Genomic DNA, 13567 nt, shown 5'->3' on the forward strand with positions numbered 1-13567 from the left:
TATATTACCCCATTTGTTGTGGGGAAGTTTGGTATAGTGCCTGAAATACTAAATGATTATTTTGCGGTATCTACACCGGTCGGAGAATCAATTATTGCTAGACGGGTTTACCGAGGTTGTACGGTGACAGTTTGTAGTCGTCAGACCTTAACCGACCTAGTTGAGCTAGATATGATAGATTTTGATGCTATCATAGGCATGGACTGGTTGGCAACTTGCTATGCCACATTTGATTGCCAAGCAAAGGCAGCCATATTTCATTTGCTGGGTGAGGCAGTCCTTGATGGGTAGGTAATACAGCGACACCCAGAGGTAGGTTTATTTCCTATCTGAAGGCAAGGAAAATGATTGCAAAAGGTGCATTTATCAGATTATGCAAGTTAGAGATGCAGATACTGAGATACCTACACTTCAGTCTATTCCCGTAGTCAAAGAGTATGCAGATGTGTTTCCAGATGAGCTTCCAGGTATTCCTCCAAAGCGAGAGATTGATTTTAGTATCGATTTGCTTCAAGGAACTCAACTAATATCCATCCTTCCGTATAGAATGGCACATGCCGAATTAAAGGAGTTGAAGGAGCAGTTAAAAGATTTTTTGGAGAAAGGTTTCATCAGGCCCAATACCTCACCTTGGGGTGCACTGGTACTCTTTGTGTGGAAGAAAGACGGCTCGTTGAGGATGTGTATCGATTATAGGCAACTTAACAAGGTAACTATTAAGAATAAGTATCCACTTCCAAGGATCGATGACTTGTTTGATCAGTTCCAAGGGGCTAGATTCTTTTCAAAGATAGATTTGAGATCAGGATACCACCAGGTCAGAGTTCGGGAGAAAGATATTCTGAAAACAGCCTTCATGACTCGATATGGCAACTTCGAGTTCCTTGTCATGTCTTTCAGGTTGACGAATGCACCCATCGTATTTATGGACTTGATGAATAGCCTATTCCGACCATTTTTAGATCTGTTTGTGATAGTATTTATTGATGATATTCTGGTCTATTCAAGTTCAGAGGATGATCATGTGGACCACCTGTGAGCGGTACTCCAACCCCTTCATGATCGTAAGTTGTATGCTAAGTTTTCTAAATATGAGTTATGGTTGAAGACTGTAGCATTCTTGGGGCATATTGTATCTGATGAACGGATGAAGGTATAAAGGTAGACACTCAGAAGATTGAGGCCGTGAAATCTTGGCCTAGACCTACCACTCCGACAGAGATTCGTAGCTTTCTAGGCTTAGCAGGATACTACCGGAGGTTCGTATAGGGTTTTTCTTCCCTTTCGGCACCATTGACGAAGTTGACGCAAAAAGCAACTAAGTTTCAGTAGACGGAGGCTTGTGAGCAGAGTTTCCAAGAGCTTAAGAATAGGTCGACCTCAGCGCCAGTTCTAACACTTCAAGAGGGTCTAGGGGGTTATGTCGTGTATTGTGATGCCTCAGGTGTCGGGTTAGGATGTGTCCTGATGCAACATGGGAAGGTAATTGCGTATGCTTCAAGGCAGTTAAGGAAGCACGAGAAGAATTATCCAACCCACGACCTCGAGTTAGCTGCGGTTGTCCATGCACTTAAGATATGGCAACATTATTTATATGGTGTTCATATTGATGTATTTACAGATCATAAAAGTCTGCAATATATATTCAAGCAAAATGAGTTGAATTTGCGACAGAGGCGATGAATTGAGTTATTGAAAAATTACGATGTTAACATTTTCTACCATCCAGAGAAAGCTAATGTTGTAGCAGACGCCTTAAGTCGTCGATCTATGGGTAGCTTAGCACATGTAAAGGCCGAGAAAATATAATTAACTAGAGAGATTCATCAATTGGCTTGTTTGGGAGTTCGGTTAGTAGATTCCGACGATGGTGGAGTTGTACTCCAAAACACTGCAAAATCGCCACTCATAACTGAAGTCAAGGAAAGGCAGTACGAGGACCTAGAGTTGGTCGAGTTGAGAGTACGAGTTCCGCAGTAGAAGAAGACATTGTTATAGCTCAATGGAGATGGGGTTCTCAGATACTAGGGTCGTCTGTGTGTTCCAGATGTAGCAGGGCTACGAGACAGGATTTTGTTAGAGGCACATTATTTGTAGTACTCCATTTATCCTGGGACAACGAAAATGTATCATGACATTAAGGATGTATACTGGTGGAACGATATGAAGAAGAACATTGCTGAGTTTGTCGCCCAGTGTCCTAGTTGCCAACAGGTGAAGGCAGAGCATCAGAAGTCCGTAGGGCTAATGCAGACTATAGAGATCCCGACGTGTAAATGGGAGGCGGTAAACATGGACTTTATCACGGGTTTACCTTATTCTCATCATAAGTTCGATTCTATATGGGTGATAGTCGATAGGCTCACAAAATCAGCTCATTTCCTACCGGTCACATCTACATATACAACATAATATTATGCAAAGTTATATATTAAGGAGATAGTGTGGCTACACGGAGTACCATTATCTATTATATCTGACTGTGGGGCCCAGTTTACAGCACATTTTTGGAGGTTATTTCAAAGAGGTCTAGGGACTCAAGTGAATCTCAACACAACTTTTCATCCACAGACTGATGGTCAAGCCGAGCGCACAATTCAGACGCTCGAGGATATGTTACGAGCATGTGTGTTGGATTTTAAAAAGAATTTGGGATGAACATCTACTTCTTGTTGAGTTTGCATATAATAACAGTTACCACTCTAGTATCCAGATGGCTCCGTATGAGGCTTTGTATGGGCGTAAGTGCAGATCTCCGATAGGGTGGTTTGATGTTGGAAAATCTGGGTTACATGGGCCAGACCTAGTTCAACAGGCCGTAGAGAAAGTAAAGCTCATCCAGGAGCGACTGTTGACAACTCAGAGTCATCAGAAGTCATATTATGGCGTGTGGAGACGAGACTAAGAGTTCGAGGTTAATGACTAGGTATTCTTAAAGGTATCCCCAATGAAGGGCGTGATGAGGTTTGGCAAGAAAGGCAAGCTTAGCCCACGGTATATTGGGCCTTATAAGATCATTCGAAGAGTGGGCCAAGTAGCTTATGAGTTGGAATTGCCCTTAGAACTGGAGTCAGTCCATACTATTTTTCACGTATCTATGGTACGGAAGTGCATTGGTGATCCTACTATAGTGGTGCCCACGGATGATGTACAGATTACGGAAGACTTATCATACGAGAAAATTCCAGTTGCCATCGTAGACCGACAAATCCGCAAGCTACAAAATAAGGAGGTAGCCTCCGTGAAGGTTTTATGGAGAAGCAAGAATGTGGAAGAGATGACATGGGAAGAGGAGGAAGAAATGAAGTATAAATACCCCCACATATTTCAAACTGAAGATATGGCTCGAGACGGGATGCTACAACACAACTCTATTCAGGCTAGTAGGTCATCAGGTAAGCTCTTATTTACTAATTTTCAGTATTTATGATTTACCACTGTGTGAGGCAAAATATTGTTATTTATAGACATTGGCCATGTGTGGCATGCATAGTATCTTTTCTGGTTGCATGTAGGTTGGTTATAGTCTAGTGTACAGAGGAAACTCTGGCAAAAGGTTTTTCTTTAGTCTCTAAAAGTAAACATTCGAGGACGAATATTCCTAAGGGAATATTGTGTGTTACACCCTATATTTTCGAACGTAAAACTGCGGCATGAGCAAACTAATGTAGGACCCAAAAAATGAGATCATCTTTGAAAATATATAAAGCAAGTTAATCATGTTACCTCAGAAGTTACCAATATTGAAGATCATGAACAATAAGTACAAATAGGGTTGGAAGGTTCAAAAGCTAAAGGAATTGAAGAAAATAATATTTTGTCGAAAATCAACAAGTTGAGAATGTTATAGCATGTACTTTTGAGGTGAGACCAGGGTGTTTAGTATGATAAGGAGGTTATGTTATGAGTTATGTTATTCGTATAATAGTCGTGTGTTATGTTTTGAAGTCAAGCGAGTGGTGGAACAAAAGTTGATGAAAGTCATCACAAGTTACGTTCATAGGTTTTACTAAACTTTGGGTCAAATGTAACTGCGATTTTCTCCCAATATACTTAGAGTCATGGGGTGTTCCCCCCATAAAATTAAATATCTATGAGTCTAATTTCTAACATATTAATCTGTTTGTCAATACGATATCGGAGTATAGAGATATGGGCATTTTTGCGAGACTACGCAGACTGTCACCTACTTGCTTAAACGAGAATCCAAAAGTGGGCCAGTTCGGGTCATCCAAAATTGGGTCAGTTCTGGTCATTCAAAGAGGCCTTTTTAAAAGCCTATCCCCTTCATATATTAGGCTGATAATAGGGCAAAATAACTAGACTTAATCTCTGCAAAAATCCTCCTAAATATTTCCCACAAACCTCAATTGATTTTCTCTCCCTTTCAAGTTCTAATTGGAGGTAAAGCCTAGAGTTTGAAAAACCAAGATACGAGATGAGTTATCCAACAAATAAGGTAAGTTTAATTCTCTCTTTCATCCATTATTTTCTACTGTAGATGCATAGTAAGTTGTTCTATATTTGTAAGAACTCACGGGATGGTGATTGGAAGCCGTGAGTTCGAGTTATTCACTTGTAGCGGACTGTTTTATGGATTGTTTGGTGTTGTTGTTGGGCTGCGTGATTTACTATTGTTTTGTGGAGTTCTGGTGGAGGAAGGGTGTGGAGAAACACAACATAAATACTGGATGTTGGGCTGGTCGTTCGTCGTAACATTCTCGGGTTGTTGACACTACTACAATGGCCATTTTGTGTATAAAGATATTGGGGCGTGTTAGGCTGTTTTGTAGTATTGTGTGGTGTACACAAGGTTGAAAAATAATGTATATATGTTGTTATTGTTGTTTTTGGTATTGTTGGTGTTATCTTGAATTTGGAAGAAGTAAGGATTATAGGGGAAGTGTTGTCTGTTTTAATACAAAATAAGCTTGTCATTCATTGTGCGATAGTTGTACCTTTGATAACTTAATGATAGTATTATTATCATTGTTGTAGATTAAGGTGAGAAGAGGCGAGTTCAACTTGGTTATTGGAAAGATTTGTGATAAGGTATGTTAAGGCTAAATATTTCCTTCATTTTGGCATGATCTCGTAACTACATATATTTGATAATGATACATAAAGAGAAGTTCATATTCATGAATTTATTCACATTATCCTAGTCTCAAAAATTACAGTATTCTCCCTTATCGAGACTTTATATTTAGTTAAGTATTGCTTTCTTCCAGTCAAGAGAATAGAGGGTCTATATACATATATACAATATTGTAGTATTTTCACCACCATCTAGCTATAATCGATGGGCAGGCCCCTATTGGGCAACCTCTTATCAGATGGTAAGTTATATATCGAGCCTACTGTGGCTGAGCGTCTATGAGCGAGCCCAGCATGGCCGAGATACATAGCCTAGTATGGCCTAGTACATATGAGCGTGCCTACTACGACAGAGCAATTGTATATACCGAGCCTTATAAGGCCGAATAATTATTTTACTTACTATATTGAAGGAGTTGAGTCAATATCAACAGGTAAGTATATCTCCAGATCATCTTTGACTCCCAGTTACTTTCAATTATTATATTATCAGTTCAGTTTCAACTTTCAATTATGTTATTGCCTTATATACTCGGTACATTATTTTGTACTAACGTCCCTTTTCTGGGGACGCTGCATTTCATGCGTGCAGGTTCAGATAGACAAACGGGTAGACCTCCTCAGTGGGTGTTTCCAGAGTTTAACCTGATCGATAAGCTCCACGTCCTTCGGAGTTATATGGTCTAGGTTTTCGTGTACATCTTCTGTATGTATGTATATATGTTATGGGTAGGTCGGGACCCTGTTCCGGTCATAATATATCCATCAGTAGAGGCTTGTAGACATATCCTGTCAGTTAGTGCACTATGTTAGGCTAGTAGGCCTGGTATGTATATTTTGGTGGTTTGTCAGTTGTAGTAGTTATGACGGTCTTGTCGTCCCATCTTTATATTGATGTTTAGTCAGTGCTAGTTTCCATTCAGTTTTATATTTTGCTTCGCAAATTGTCTTGCAAGGTGGCCCCATGGCCAAATTATGACATTATACGTTCAGAGTCCCTTAGTCGCAAATTGGTACGCTAGGTTAGGTGAGGCACTAGGTGCCGGTCTCGCTCCTAGGTTCGGGGCGTGACAATAATAAGTCTAAATGAAGATAAATAGTTGAACAATGAACGTGGGCATTCCAAAGATAAAAAAAATAATAATAATCACTATGATTATAAAAGGAGAACAATAAGGGTTCTCAAAATAGTCCTTAAAAATGTAAAGGCAATGTTTACCATCAAATTTGTATGAAAAATAATAAATTATGCCGCTGATTATGATCCATTCCTTGAAGAGAATGTGACTTGTGATAAGCATTGAGAATGCAGTCCATTTCTAAAGGTGAATGTGGCAATATGTGATAAAAGTAGTGAATGAAGACATGCAATGCATGATTAGATGAATACCACACAACTCACCTCTAAGGGAGGTTTGAGTGAAATAAAGAGAATAAATATTATTGTGTGGTGACATGAATATGTCATTGGTCGCGTACATGTGATACGCCAAAAATATATATTTTTTGTTGTGCCTTATAAAAGGTTATTAAAGGCAAAATTAAAGCAAGAAATGATTTTGCTTATGATGATTTTGACCAAGACAATTTATTATGATATAATTTTCTTCGTGAAGGAGACATTTACCATATGAATAATGTGACAAAATATCTTGTAGTACAAAAGTTGTTAAAAGCTTCGAAAAAATTAATTTGTTACTACCCGAATGAATAAAATTATTCACGATATTGTTATTGTAAAGTCTCAAAAGAAACTTTTTGAGTTTCAAATGTATAAGTCAAAGTGGTTGGCATATTGAGACTATAAATGAAAGGAATATTAAATATATTCATATTTCTATAATCATTACGGGTAAATATGAAAGGTTACCCGATTTGTTTTCTATTTGTACTACACAAATATAAGCATGATGGTGGAATCATAATGTCACAAGTAAACTAGAGGTTTACTGAAATAAATATTAGTTGGCATGACCGGTTGACCATCCCGGGTCAATTATGATGCGAAAAATTAATTGAGAATTACATTGGCATATATTGAAGAAATAGAAGATTCTTCAAGAATTTTCTTGTGCTGCTTACTCTCATGATATACCAGTTAAGGTTGGGATTGAGTCCCTTGATTTCTGGAACAAATAAAAGGTGATAAATATATGGGGCCAGTCACCTGCCATGTGGAATGTTTACTATTATATGATTTTAATAGATGCATCTATTATATGGTCAGATGTGCATTTGTTATCAACTTGCAGTTTGGCTTTTGCAAGATTGATTGCTCAAATTATTAGAGCACAGTTTTGAGAATATAAATTATGATGATTTATCTTGATAATACTGGTTTAAATACAAGTCGGTTTAGCAGAAATTGTATACCTCCAATTATATCTAAACCATTAGTTATGAGAACAAAACTGCCAAAATAAAATTTGGTATGTGAGCTATTATTTAATATACAATAACACTTATACACATTTAGCCAAGTTATGATAAGTTTTCCCTATCACAATTGGTTCAGGGTCAGGAACCAAATAATTTCTATCTAGAAATATGAATGTATTATATTATTTAATTGTTCCATCACAATGCACAAAGATGGATCCCCAAATAAGGCTAGGGATATGTGTTGGTGATCACAACAATAAGGGGAAAAAATTGGCAGCTGAAAAAGTAATGCATGTAATGAATTATTATGAGTATATATAGATTCTCATACGAGAAAATGTGAACTTGAAGTTCAAGTGATAATTCATTTGCAAAATATTGCCAGCCGTATTTGCTGACCCAAAGCTAAATGTCATATTCAACTGCTAATGCTCTAAATAAAATAAAGTTCATAATGAAAATAGTCGATGGCATGCATGAAGCATAATAGACTAATCGATTCTAAAGATAAGACTTCTTGAAGAAGGAGATGAGCAAATGTTCAAGATGGTCGTAATAAGGAGGCAAGTGCTCTAGAAGAGCACCAAGACATAACACTTCATAAGACCCCATGGGAGAGGCTCATGTACTTGAAAATAATAAGATAAAGAGATCTCAATAAGTTATGTCTTTATTGGGTAATAGTAGTACCGATATAAAATGATCGTCGACGATATTGTTTATATAATCTAGCGCTCAATATTATTAATATTGACGAGGATCTTGAGCTCAAATCTGTCATGAAATTTGGACAGATAAATGATTGGTCAAATGAAAAATACGCAATAAAAATTGATTTCACCTGAAAAATATGAAGTTGGACGGATAGTCCCAACACCTGAAAGTATAAAGCCAGTGGAGGTATAAATGTATTATTGTACAGAAAAAGGTCAAGTCGATAGACATAAAGATGACTTGTGTCACAAAAAGATTTGTAAATATCCTGACATTGATTATATAGAGACATGTTCTCCAGTGGTGGATATCATCATTTCAGGTTTTAATCTGGCAATACAAGAAAAACGTGATATGCGTATAATGAAAATCATTGAAGGATTTAAATTGTTCTGAAGCATATTAAAGTTTCTAAGAAATTTATTAAATAAAGCTTCAAAAATTCTTATACAGGTTGAAACAATCAGGGCGCATGCGATATAATCGCTTGAGTGAGTACCTGTTGAAAGAAGGGTACAAAAATAATTTAATTTGTCCTTGTGTCTTTATAAAAAGATCTAGATCTAAATTTGTTATAATTGTCGTGTATGTTGATGATTTAAATATCATTGGAACTCTTAGGGGTCTTCCTAAAGCAGTAGACTATTTAAAGAAAGAATTTGAAATGAAATATCTTGGAAGACAAAATTTTGTCTTGGTCTACAAATTGAGTATATGAAAGATGGAATTTTTGTCCATCAATCAGCATACACTAAAAAAGTTTTAAAGCGATTCTATATGGATAAAACACATCCATTGAGTACCCCGATAGTTGTGAGATCACTCGATATAAATAAATATCCATTTCGATCTCATGAAAATAATGAAGAGCTTCTTGGTACCGAAGTACCATATCTTAGTGCGATTAGTATACTAATGTATCTTTCTATTATTACAAGGTCTGACATAACTTTTTCAGTTAATGTCTTAACAAGATATTGCTCTGCTCCTACAAGGAGACATTGGAATGGAATCAAACACATATTGTTGTATCTAAAAGGGACTACCGATATGGGATTATTTTATGGCAATGATTACAGTCCCGATCTTGTTGGTTATGCCGATACAGAGTATTTATTTAACCCACACAAGGCTCGATCTTAAACAGGCTATGTGTTTACATATGGAGGCACTTCCATATCTTGGCGATCGACTAAGTAATCAATCGTGTCTACTTTATCTAATCATGCTGAGATAATTGCTATTCATGAAGCAAGTCGAGAATGTGTATAGTTGAGGTCTATAATACACCTTATTCGAGACAAATGTAGTTTGAAGTGTGATAAACTACCTACAATTTTGTATGAAGATAATGCAACATGCATAGACCAATTGAAGGAAGGATTCGTAAAAGGGGATAGAACAAAGCACATTTCACCAAAGTTATTTTTCACATATAATTTTCAAAAGAATGGTGATATCAATGTGCAACAGATCCGTTCAAGTCATAATACGGCTGATTTGTTCACCAAATTTCTATCAACGTCAACCTTCAAGAAACTAGTGTACAAGAATGGGATGCGAAGGCTCAAGGATGTGAATTGATGCTCTCATCAGGGGGAGTTAATACGCGTTGTACTCTTTTTCCCTTACAAGGTTTTGTCTCACTGGGTTTTCCTTGCAAGGTTTTTAACGAGGCAACCAAAAGACGTATTTCTAAATATGTGTACTCTTTTTCCTTTACTAGGATTTTTTCCCATAGGTTTTTTCCTAATAAAGTTTTAACGAGGCACATTATCTATGGACATCCAAGGGGGAGTGTTATAAGAAAAATCAAATTATGGTGGATGTCTACTCTTCCTCCATGATCTTCTCAAATGCTTAATGACATATTTTTCTTCACTTTTCATGCCTATATAAAGGTCTTATAATAGATAAAAAAATACACACAATTGAAGAAAAAATAAGAATCTCTCCCATCTTTCTCTCTATATCTCTTAGCTTGTTTTTCCTTATTCTATATTGTTACTTTGAGCTAAATTTTATAACAAAAACAAAACGAAAAAGAGCTAAAAATGTCCCTGCACTATATCGTAAAAAGTTCAAATATACTCTTTATCCACCTATTTTGTTAAAAATACCTCTATATTTACCTTTATTGCTCATTTATGCCCTTCAAACTAACATAATTTTTTTGTTTTTTATTTTTTTAATTATTTATTATGTGGAGAATTCCTAATGGACGAAATTAAAATTCACCCCAGCCAGCCCCAACATACTCGCCCCATGACCCAAAACCCTTCACATTTTTGTTCTCTGGAATTAAATTTTTCCAACATACTTATTTATAAGATAAATGTAACATATATGAATAATTGGAGGAAAATTATTTTCACAGAGGTAAAATAGACAATCAAGTAAGTTGATCAACAACAAAGCATGAAAACTTGCTGAGTTTTCTTTCATTTCTCGTGATTTTCTCACCTTAAATTAGTGGTGCCAAAATGGATAAAAGAACAATTATTCATCTATATTATCCATTAAAAATGGGTTGGATAATAATTTATTTTAAAAACGGGTCAAATATGCATAAGAATCAGATTATCCACTTAGAAAATGGATAACCAATGGGTAACTAATGAGTTTAACATTTACATTTATAAAGACTCAAATTGGGTGTTCCTCAAACTTGGAAGACTAGAATTTTTTTCAAAAGTGATCATATTCAAAAAATCATGAATAATATGGTTACCCATCTTATCTGTCGGTTAATCCATTTTCTATCCGTATTAAATATGTATCGGGTCGGATAACTTATTCATTTTGCATTACCCAATTTTGACCCACCTATATTCAATTTGACTTGCCCGTTTGACCCCCTTACATTAGATGATTGAAACTTATTATTAAATTACCTCATATGCTGAACTTAGTGGTGGGTATAATAACGACCGTACCGAAAAAAATGACCGAGCCGTAAACTTCGGTTTTTTCGGTTTCGATTTTTCGGCTTATTCGGTTGGTTTGCGGTTTATGTTTTTTATAATTTCGGTGTTAGATTCGGTGCTCGGTTTTACAATTTCAGTTTTCGGTTAAACCGAAAAACCGAAGTTTCCATAGAGGACATAATCTTCTGGACGGGCTACCCACAAATTGGGAGGAGCATATGGACAAAGTGAATCAACTGTTTTCAAAGATTCCTCATTACAATAAGGTGTCAAGACAGTATGAGTTAGATTTTAGAAATAAAGGAAGAGCGGGACTCAGAATCCAGAGCTCAGTTAAGAACTTTCAGTTGACTATGGAGAAGAACGGAAGGCAGACGATTCTACAACTTGGTAGAGTGGGGAAAGCTAAGTATGTGATGGACTACATGTATCCATTGACATGTTATCAAGCATTTTGATATGTTTGGCTCTATTGATTCAAACCTGTGCTGCACACTGTAATTAAATAGAATTTCTGGAGCCTTTTGTTGTTCTACCTCTAAACAGCAAGTCATTGAATTGACTAAGTTCAACAATTTTTTCTGTAAGACATCAGGTGAAGTGGAATAGGAATCATTATTTATTTACTCTTGCTTGTTAAGCTTTCCTTAATGCATACGATGGAAAATTTTGTACATTAATATGCCTGTGTGTAAGCATCTAATTTCATCGAGTTACATGCCCCATTTTCTTAAACTTTGAAAACAAAACCCGAAGGCTATTATAGTTGAATGCAAAGTACTTGATGTAATTTGTTTAAAATCGATTGAATTGAACTGAAAATCGACCGAATCGAATTACCAAAAATCAAAAAAATCGAACTAATTTTGGTTCGGTTATTGGTGCACCAAATAGAAAATCGAAAACCGAACAAACCGAACCGAATCGGTCGACGCCCACCCCTAACTGAACTTATGACTAAAAATCTAGTTATCTTAATGATTTTTGTTCTCTCGATTATTATGCTATTGTTTGATTTTTGCTAACTATTCGTACCATTTCAAACGGGTGTGGTTTATTATTTGAAGTTTATAAAAGTTTCTTCAATGGGTTGGACACAAGATAATTTTGTATTGGTTGAACTTGAAAATAAACTCCATTTCAAGTTCAAAGAAGTAGATGATTTTATTTTAACGGATTTTGTGTTAAGTTTAGTTATAGGGAAAAGGTCAGGGTGGGTGGGTTAAAAATCGTCCAATAGGAATTCACCACTAATAAATAATTTTTAAAAAGCAAAAAATAAACAATTATGTTAGTTTGAAGAGCATAAATGAGCCAGAAAGGTAAGAAAGGGGCATTTTTAACAAAATAGGTGGATGAAGAGTATATTTAGACCTTTTTTTGATAGTTCAAGGACATGTTTGGCCCTTTTTGGGGAAAAAAAGGGTGATTGGGGTGAGAGAGGCTCGAACTCTCGACCTCAGGATTACTCGTAAAGCTATGAGACCTACGCGCTAGCCAACTGCGCCACCACCCCTATGTTGATCTTTATCGTCTTAAAGTAATTAAGACATTAAATATTTTGAATTTGCAGGAATTTTCAAGAGAGTGGAGCGGTGGCCTCTCCTATAAAACGCAATTGCGCATTAGCTCTTATAATCTTGTGCGTACACAGTACAAGTACACTAGTTGATTAGCTTCAGTCGAGTACTTGATTTCTCACACACACATTTATGACAATTATTAGTCTTAGTGTATTGCTGAGTATTATTTTTTAAACGGAAAAGGGTCATCAATGCTCCATAACCTATTGAAAATGACTCAAAAATACCTTCAGTTAACCTTTGGGACCAAAAATATCCTTAACTTTTTTTTTTTTGCTCAAATCCGCCCCTGAGATTTAATAGACTAGTAAGGGTCAAATTTATCCTTTAAAAGATACCCGACCCGACCCACTGACCCATAATACATATAACCCATTTAACTAAAACCTAAAAACAAGAGACTATTCTTCAGCAAAACATAATCTCCCGTTATCTTTGCATAAAAAATTATTCTTTTGTGATAGAATGTCCAAAAATTTTGTTTCCTCTCAAAGCTCAACCAATTGAGTAGATGTAATTGCGAAAAAGTTATGAGCCAATTTACGGCCAAAACTCCAATTAATTTATGAGTAATATTTTTGCCGAGAAAGTAATTACCTGCTATTGATTAAGAACTTATCTGCTATTGACATGGCCTGAAGCTTAGTTAGTGCCATTACCCGAAGCAAACTGATGAAATACAAAGAAACAACTGAATAATACTAAAAAGCTTACTACAAAATTGCTGAAATATATATAAAAAATTTGAAAAATATTAAACTGCTGAAAATCACCATAGAAGCGTCATCGCCATGACATCAGGTTCACCACAAAAGCAAAGTCATTGCGGTAACTGATTCGACACAAATATATTTTTGTTAGAAT

General features: G+C 36.1%; 1 protein-coding gene and 1 non-coding gene across 2 annotated transcripts in view; both read right to left on the bottom strand.

The window, feature by feature from the left end:
• The window catches only part of LOC104106934 (guanine nucleotide-binding protein-like NSN1), a 191306-nt gene that overhangs the window by 10079 nt on the left and 167660 nt on the right, over nt 1-13567 (bottom strand). The gene's annotated exons all lie outside the window — the stretch shown is intronic.
• TRNAM-CAU (transfer RNA methionine (anticodon CAU)) lies at nt 12551-12636 on the bottom strand. The gene is given in 2 exon segments: nt 12551-12586; nt 12599-12636. It is a non-coding gene; the product is annotated as a tRNA-Met (tRNA).

This window comes from Nicotiana tomentosiformis, chromosome 1, assembly GCF_000390325.3.
Source record: "Nicotiana tomentosiformis chromosome 1, ASM39032v3, whole genome shotgun sequence".
Taxonomy (NCBI): Eukaryota; Viridiplantae; Streptophyta; class Magnoliopsida; order Solanales; family Solanaceae; genus Nicotiana; species Nicotiana tomentosiformis.